This window comes from Aulostomus chinensis, chromosome 22 (genome assembly GCF_037954235.1).
Source record: "Aulostomus chinensis isolate RoL2024-O1b breed Wild chromosome 22, RoL_Achi_v1.0, whole genome shotgun sequence".
Lineage (NCBI taxonomy): Eukaryota > Metazoa > Chordata > Actinopteri > Syngnathiformes > Aulostomidae > Aulostomus > Aulostomus chinensis.
This window is the reverse complement of record NC_141341.1, coordinates 6,367,994-6,377,105: the sequence shown is the minus strand read 5'-3', so window position 1 is coordinate 6,377,105 and position 9,112 is coordinate 6,367,994. Positions and strand designations below refer to the sequence as shown.

Here is a 9,112-nt window from a genome sequence, read left to right as displayed (position 1 = left end):
CATGGCTCACAGGCCTGAACCTCATCTGGCTTCCCACCTGCAGACATGGCCAATTATGTTTGTATGGGTGACCTAACAAGCCTGAGGCAACATGAGGAATTGAACCAGAGGCCCCTAGGTTGGTTGCTAGAGCAATAGACTACTGCATTACCTGGATGTCCACAGTGGGACTACTAAGGTGCTACATTTTTTCTGGAAAATATTTCAGGCTCAGTATCTTACTCTAAAATTACAATGTCTCTTAAGTGATAGTCCCCAACCAATGATAGCCATGAAACCAGTTATAATTATATTATATGTTTGATTACCTTGAACGGAGGAATGTGAACACCTCCTGTCCACTACCGTTTATTGTGCTAAGCTAACTAGCTTGCTGTCTAGCTAGAGACTTGCTGTCTTTAGCTCCCAAATGAACAAATGGAGAAGAGACATGTAGGACAGAGATTAAAGCAAATTTCCCCCAAAATTGGCATGTTCCTTTAAATGTGAACTCGCCAGTACAAAGCTCCAGGCCTTAATTCCAGCTTTAACATCGCCATGATATTTTCCCATGCTGTGCTTGTTTGTTATGTGGATATGACTCACCCCCATAAAGCCTGAGTGGTGTTGGGCTATAAGCATGAACATGGTCTACAATATGCCAGCGCAGCTCCGTAAACAAGATCCCAGCAGCTCCCAAACACACTGATGTCACATCAAAACTGCATGTATGCCACCAACAATAAGCCGATAGTCTGTAGTTTATGTGAAAATGATGCAATATTCTCGCAGAAAGTATAATCAGTGAACTATGAACTATTACTTAAGAATGTAAGAACCAGAAAGTGAAGGATGAAGTACAGGATATTGGAAAACATTCCTGTGAGTGCTGAGATGAGTGGAGTTAATTACAAATGTGTGTGCATGCGAGTGTTTGTTGGGGTGTGTACATCCGCGTGACCGTATGCATGTTGCGCAAGAGTTCTCTTTTTCCACTGGTTTATGTTGAAGCTGCAGAAGAGGCTAAAACTAAAACACACAGCACCAGCTGTTGTGCACGTGTGTGATTTTGTGTGTGTGTGTGTGTGTGCGTGCATGTGAGCACTATCACCCCTCTTTTGCACTCCTGCCAAACAGAAGCATGCTGCTGCAAATCTTTTCTGTCCACATTTCCAAAACAGATCCTTTCTCAAGAGGTCGCCCCTTTAACCAGGTCACACCAGCTACAAGAGTCATGTGAACCTGTCTCTGCAGGCTGTCCAAACATGGACGAGCTGCAGATTCCATAGGAATGATGGCTGTTATTTTTAGGCCTCGCATTCTTTCTTTGTACAGTGGCCGTCCTACGAATAAGGTGACTCACCAGCTGATTGATGTGTGTGTGCGTCTCTGTGAGCAACTGTGTTTGTCATGACATCCAGCAGGCACATGGAACCTCTCTCACTCTCGCTTTTTAAGGAGTTCCAAAAGCAGGATGAGCCGTCACTGTGGGAACAGCCACAAAAGAACACCTGGTGTGTCCGTGCGTCAAAGAGATGATGCGTGTCTGTTGCTTGTTTGTGTCTGTTCAGGTCTACTGGAAAAACTAATGCATTTATGTAAGCTGTGTTCATACAATGTGTTTACATGTGTAAAACTACATTTCCATAGGGAATTAATGTTGGAATCATTACACAAGGTAACAGTGTAGGCCTTTATGTTGTGGCGCTATAGCTAAGACAGCTTCGCTCTCAAAGACTCTCTAAAGATTATTCCAGGCGCTGATGCTAAAGGTGGGTGGACCCTCTGCACTGCAGAACCGACACAAAATTTTAAGGGTAGCCCCTCAAGTTGGGGCTGTGACAACAGATGTATGTGAACTGGATACAGGAAATGCTGCTGATGCCAGTTTTATATTGTGGCCAAACCATGTGATTACAAGTAAGCTGTCTGTCACATGATGTAGTGCAGCCTGTAGACTCATTTAGTGAAAGATATGGCTGTAAAAAGGTGGGTAGGCCTGTTGATGGGGATTCTCTCCTCCATTCACACAGCTACTTGGCATTTCAGTAGGCGGCGCTCTCTTGATGTTGGATATCTCGAGACTAGTCATCTAGTGTGTATACTCTGTTGTGTGTGCGCGTGTGCGTTCACCTCACTTGTGTGTAGGAGTGTGGCTGTATCCCCTCACCAGTGAGCAAGAAGAGAAAGCAGTATTCAGGGCATGCTCTTCCTTGTTATAATTAGCTGAGTCACTCACCAGCCGCAGCAGTAGAAAGAGGCTGGGAATTGATCTACTCTGAGAATATTTCAGTCTGATCTGGCTGTCAGCCAAACATCACCATGAATTATTGAGCTGTACCATCACAACACACACACACACACACACACTCTCCGCTTCACTTCACTTTAATAGCAAAGTTTTGATAATCTTAGCATCAAAGGCAAATGTTATCAGCAAGTATGCACAGATTTAATAACAAGCCATTTATTAGCCCTGAAACTCTACCCTGCTGCTAATAAGTTAGCTCAGTTATCTATGACTAATGCTGCCTTTTGAGCTTGTGTTTATGACTTGGAATGTCTTGTACACAACTCGTGAACTTGGAGCTTTCAGCAAATCTCCTCTCCTGAAGTTGTGAATAGCGTAACAGGGTTGGTGGGGGTGGACTCTTCACGTAAACACAGCAAAGACGAATCAGAGCGAATGCAGCATTATATTTTGTTCAGGCCATGTTGCGCGCAAACTTGCTTTACTGGGATGTTTTACTATGGAAGCTGTGCTGTACTTCCACTGGCAACTACTGTTTTAAGCCTGTGAAGAAAGATTTATTGATATGTGACTTAAGACAGAAGTAGCTAGCAACATTTCAACAAGGTTTCATTATTTTAGGGTAAAATCTTATAAATCTCACCAATAAAATGGCAGTGTCCAGTACTGAGGCTGTCAGAGTAGGTGATAGAGCAAAGCCATGGAACTTTGTTTTATTTTTACATGGGTTCATGGGTCATACAACAGTGACATGATATCACATCCATACAGGATTAGTTTGCTGTTAATCAAGTGATACATATATTTCGAATATTCACTAGTTTTAATTAGGTAAAACCCTAATACAATAATATTATGTTCCTTTTCAAGTGCAGTGTTCCCACAGGTTTGAATTCATGTATTGCTTAACAGTGACTTTTCTTCAGTTGTGGATGGACATTGCCTAGCAAAAGTAATGCCAGATGTAATTCCTTCTCTTTGTTTGAACAGAGGTGTTTTCCACCTATTTTATTTGAGATAGAGTTGAAATGGCCAAAGTAGAAATAATGTTTTGCAGCCATTATTTAGTTCAACAATAGTGATGAAATTTTGACAGCTTGCAGCGTAATTCCAACGAGGATGATAGAACTGTTACATTTACTTTCTGTGACCTTTTTGCACAATCAACATTTTGGCTTATAATAGAAGACCTCAGGTGTTAGTATTCATTTTAATGTTCTTTCCAGTAATCGTGCTTTCTCACGCCATGTTGGCAGAGAGGGAAAGAAAGAAGAAAACATCCTGTTATTCTGGCTGGAGAGGCAATTAGATGATCATTCCTACTGCTGGAGTGCTAGTCACACCAGAGGAATAGCCTGAGGTGGCTTCTTTTGCTTATCTATAGTCTTTGTCCACATTGACTGATCTAAGTTTTGCTTAACATTTAAAAAAAAATAACGGTTACATTTTTTTTCTGTAGAAAAGTGGTTTTGATGACCTTTGAGGCGATTTTCTACAGCCCAGCTGCTAGCGTACATTGCAGTTAAGCTCACCAGCAGTCAGCCATCTTGTGAGGGTTTTGTAATTGACAAGGATGCCTGACTGCTTGTCTGGCTCTAAAAATGAAGGATTGAAAGTAAAAATATAATACCACCAACATTTTCATCTCCCCATCAACAAAGAAAAGATTTATAGTATATCATAGTTTTTCCAAGCATTTTCAAGTAACTACAGATGAAATTTGACCTCTTATCTGAACATCTGAGGAGGTTGCCTTAGGATAGCAGGAAGTCAGGATATTTTAGGCTAAACTAGACATTTAATTCATCATCTTCCTCTACTGGTATTATATAAACTGCTACAACTTTTTGTTTAAGGAAGAAGTTGTTTTCTCCAAATGTCTGTCATTGTCTTTGGACTGCTGGCAATTTGCAGTGAGTTTGGAATTTCAGATAAAAGCGAGCCAGTGATAGATATCCAGCTTGCAGTAAAAATGATTGAATATCTTTTCTCAGAGGGTGTAAATTCTGAATTTAAAACAAAAAACATTCCTATAAGCCTGCTACAGTCTGCTGAAATATTTTGACATAAGCTCCTAGAAGCTGTGAACCGTATGAACTCAAGTGTTGAAGTCTCATCCAAAATTAGTCATCAGCCTGCTTTAACCATCCTTACTGAATACACTCTATATTTTCACAACCTCATCCAACCTCAAGGACAATAAATCAAACCAGGAGCTGAGATGAGGATTGTTTCATGTGGATGAACTCCAGACTGCTAGTCTGGCCAAAAAAATTCTGCCTTCCTTTAGCTAATTATCCCAATCTGTCCATCACGGTTTCTATGATCTGCTAGGTTGACTCAGGCTTGGCTGAATTGGACCAATAGGATTTTTTTGGCCAGTACACGTATGATTTGTGCAACTCAAAACCCAACTTAGGTTTAATACGTCCGTTTGGTTTTCACAATATTTTGTGTTCAGATTCTGTAGCACCTGGCAGTTAAATGGTTTCAACCGTACCACCCACAATATTCTCTATCAATTAAAAACATTTGTTCTCACACTGGAGAGCTGTTATGTTTGCACAGACTTCCCCAAATGTCTTCTGAGAAGCTTGAGCTGAAAATTAGATTATTCTACTGCAGACAGTTTGTGCTCCCAAAGTGGCCACCCTGAGAATGCTTTTCTGTCTTTAAATTACTTCATTTCAACACAGGGAAGGAAAATATTTCTACTTTGTAATCAATAAGAGCCGCACGATATCAGAGATGCTCCATCAGTCTCCTGGTTATACCTGTGACATCGAGCTTTCAGTGGTACTTTCACTGCCACATCACCTGAAGGTTCATGACTTCTTTTTTTTTCACTTCATGTTGGAAGCTTCATCTGTTTTTTCCTTAACAAGTGAAGGAAATTAAATGTTGAAAAAAAAAACCCACAAAGTCATGCCAAGTATTAATTCTTATCAGAAATGTTCCTTGAAGAAGTAGCATCTCAGTAAGATAATGGTGTTTAATAATAATTAAAAAAAAATCTTGAGAAATACATTTTGGCTATTGCGAAGGCTACAAAGCATTTACATTAACCAATGGACGCAAAAATTAGTACTCTCCCCTTAGTACAGGACGAGTCATCAAACATTTGCAATATTTTTACAATCTTTGATAAACGTCTTTTGATATGTTGTGTATATGAGATAAATGATGAATTTAGTATTTTTTTGGTCATGGGACCTTTTTAAATGTCTTATTTTGTGTAGTGATATGTTTTGACTAGAATTGGACAAATATACCCACCAAGTCTTATCTTTATCAACAAAGCTCTAACACACACACACACACACACCGGTGTGGGGGAGTGATAGCATATAATATGCAGTATAAATAGATCATGATAGGAATTCACGAGTCCTTGTACATACAATAGTAGTAATAATAATGATTCTGGCTCTAGTACGACTTGGTATTACACGAAAGTAAACGTTGTGCTACTGCTAACTCCTAACTTGAAATGTTTTAGTAAGGTGTCAGAACTTCAGACTTCAGAAAGACTTCACTTTCTCTCCAAAGGGATTAAAAACCCTTCCTCCTATAAAATATTCTCTCATTTATGATGGGATCATGGAGTTTGATTTAGCTTTTTTTCTCCAGATTTTAATCAAACCATCAAGGAAAAACTCTTCAAGAAACCTTTAATGGTTTCTTGACTCATTTATTCATGGTTTTCCTCTTCATTACCATTATTTTTGCCACCCATCATAACTCAACACTACATTTTACACCCCATCAATAAAATGCCTGATGCCCCAAAAACATAATCCATAAACACTTTAATCAGTTGATTTATTTTATGTGTAAAGTTTACAACCATGGAGGATAAAAACCCCAAAACGCTTGTTTTTATTGCCATTTACTACCAATATAAAACCAGCACTTATGGTTCCCGTGGCTAAGCCTGCCTGTTTTAAGCTCTTTTCATTTCATAAAGGGTAAGAAACCGATTCCAATCGTACTGTTGTTGAGAAAGCAATTTTGGGTTTTAGCAACTCAAAATGACACAGTATGCAATAAGGGTTATCAGCAGAATTTATCTAAAAACAACAGCTCACTTCCCCTCATGTTATAAGAAGATAATTTCATAATTCTGTATTTATCAGTCGGTCATCAACACATGATTTCACTGAAACCCTGAGCCTTACACTCAGCACTTCAAGGTGACTCAAGGGGTTTCCTGTTGCTAATGGGAAGTAGATGGCAATTGTGTGTGTGAGTGTGTTTTCTGTGTGCTGTGGCTATAACACACACATACACACGTCATCGGCATATTGCCACCAGCCCATCACTGAGGTTACACAAGCTGTCTCCGTTCAGCCGGGCCCAGGCTATGATGTCATCCTCAGAGGAATGAGAAAACATAGACTGAGGAGGAGAAACAAGAAGTGATTGTCATTTATTACTCAGCTGGAGGAGAAAGATGCAAATATGGGAGAAAGAGGGGAAAAACATCAGGAGTTCCGCTGGGAGATGAGTGTCAGAGTCTTGACCCCCGTGTTTCACAATGTTGAGCTACAATTGCAAGAAATCTCTCCGTACGTCTGGGACTCCATTAACTCAATGGATACTTCACTTGAGGAAGGGGTGGGGCATGTAGTTGTCATGACATCCTTCGGATTGGCACACCCCTCAATCAGCACGCTCTGCACTAACTGTGATCTCTTATTGTAATCAGATATTTTATTGTCTAAACCGAACGCACCTTAACGGTATCGACACAGTTGACGGTTGCAAACACGTCACGAAAGCAGGGTGTTTGAGTCCCAGCATGAAACAAACACACATAGAAAACTTTTTAATTCTAAGCATCGTTCAGCGCCAACAGCTTCTTGAAATTGGAGGTTAGGAAATCTATCAGGCAAAACAGCGTCATGCAGCAACCCTCATACTACTCTGTTAAAATGATCTATTTGCATTTCTTTCCACTTAGTTTGAACAAAAGTGCAACTATCACGTAATGATGGTGACGAATCTCAAGTGACTGGTTCCAGGTGCATCACTGGTTTCTATATGTGACAAACAAAATGAGCAAAGTGGGCAACCTCTGAGGTAGGAACTCAGACTTTCCCGCTAGGAATGGGAGGTTTTTTTGAGAATTCCGAGACGCACATTTGCATTTCTCGCACCGCACAGGGATTGTTGTTGTTGGGGAGGATGATGTTGTTCCTGCTGTCGCTGCAGTCATCGATTGTGTGACTGCACTAAATTCCTGATATTGTGGAATTTGTAGTGAAAAATGAGAAGTGCACTTTCTGCATTTCGAAATAGCTTTCTTCATTTTTGAATTAAGGTGGTATTCAGTAGCATAGGAGGTGATTGTGATGACAAACGATACCTCACAGTTTTCTTGTTGGGATTTTTCTTTGTAATGCAGTATTTCTAGGGTAATCGATGTAACATTAACTTCTTGGCCAGCTAAATAATCTCTAAATGAACAAAATCATTAGAAATGTTGCCCTCTTGAGCTTTATCTTATTTATAAGGTTGTTTGCTATGTCTCTGAATTCTGACAGCAGAAATAGAGCAGATTTTTCGGGGGGGGGGGGCACCATGTTGGCTGCCATTATGTGAGTGCTCTTTACTGCGAACTGAAGCGCTCTCATAGTGTAGTCGAACGTGCTAGGGCTGCGATTTCCTTATTAGCTCTAACATGAATCACGGCACACTTGAAACCAACATCATTAGTTTTGCAGGTATTTTGTCACTAACTGGAACATCAGACAAATTAGAAGATTATCCCAGTGACTGAAGTGTTTCACCAGTTCATTCTCATGGGATTGTGTGTTCCAATATACGTCAGGCTTGATCAAAGTGTTGTCATCCAAATGCTGAAGGCATGAAACAATGCAGCAGTCTTCCTTGCTTGCTCCTCAGTGTCCATTCTCTTATTGGTGTTCTCTCTCGTTCCCCCCCGGTGCCATTTGCTTTGATTTATTTTATCAGCAGCGTTGAAAATATTCTTAGCACATGAAAGTGTCATCCAACATTAATCTCCTTTGTGCGGCTTGATTTATGATAAAATACAGCTGCTGTTCAAAAGAGGTGCCTGCTTTTAACATACCTACACTAAATAATATCCAGCAGCTCTTCCGTGTCTCTTTATTTCAATGACACAAAGTACATCCTCGAGCCAAAACATAGCAGGTAGCGTCGGAGTAGCACAAGAGTCAGACAGCAGAGAGAAAACATTTATTTGTTACCAATCCATTCTCCAAGTCTCACAACCCCTAACCTCTTTCCAGAGTGAGTCAACCAGTACTGAATTGATCAAAGTCTGCAACCACGAGAGGGAGAGCACAGCTTAGCATTTGGAAAAAGCAATTAATTGCAGGATAATACCCCATGTAACAGGATTTCAATGACTGTTAGCACTGCTCCGCTGCAAAGTAGATTTATTCTCATAATCCCGTGATGAAAGGATGGCCAATTATTTCCCATGCATTGGAACACGCTGCCTGAACCAGGGCTAGGCCAACAGGAGATAGAAGCAGCGGCGAGCAGGAGGAGACGACATGACGTTGTTTGTGTGTGCACTCTTTACTATTCAGCCAGCAACAACAACCTGTCACTCCTCCCAAATTAGCTAACATGTAGCTTTTAATGACATGATTGCACTACAACTCAGGGAGAAAGATGAAAGCTGTGCTCCACTAACTACTGTGGCTGCTGACAATTATGCACCACGTTTCTTGGCATTTCATCAGTTTTGAAGGATGTTGAAAATATGGGTTAGTGTTCATGAAGTTTGTGTTTCAACGGCAGAGTGTCATCATAAAGGAGTACACATGATGTTATTGAAAGAGGCACTAAAATCTTTCAAAGGAATTCATTCATAGACGTTTGTCCCCG

At 40.4% G+C, this 9,112-nt stretch overlaps 1 protein-coding gene across 4 annotated transcripts in view; it reads left to right on the top strand.

Moving 5' to 3' along the window:
* The window catches only part of triqk (triple QxxK/R motif containing), a 169,989-nt gene that overhangs the window by 29,428 nt on the left and 131,449 nt on the right, over positions 1 to 9,112 (top strand). The gene's annotated exons all lie outside the window — the stretch shown is intronic.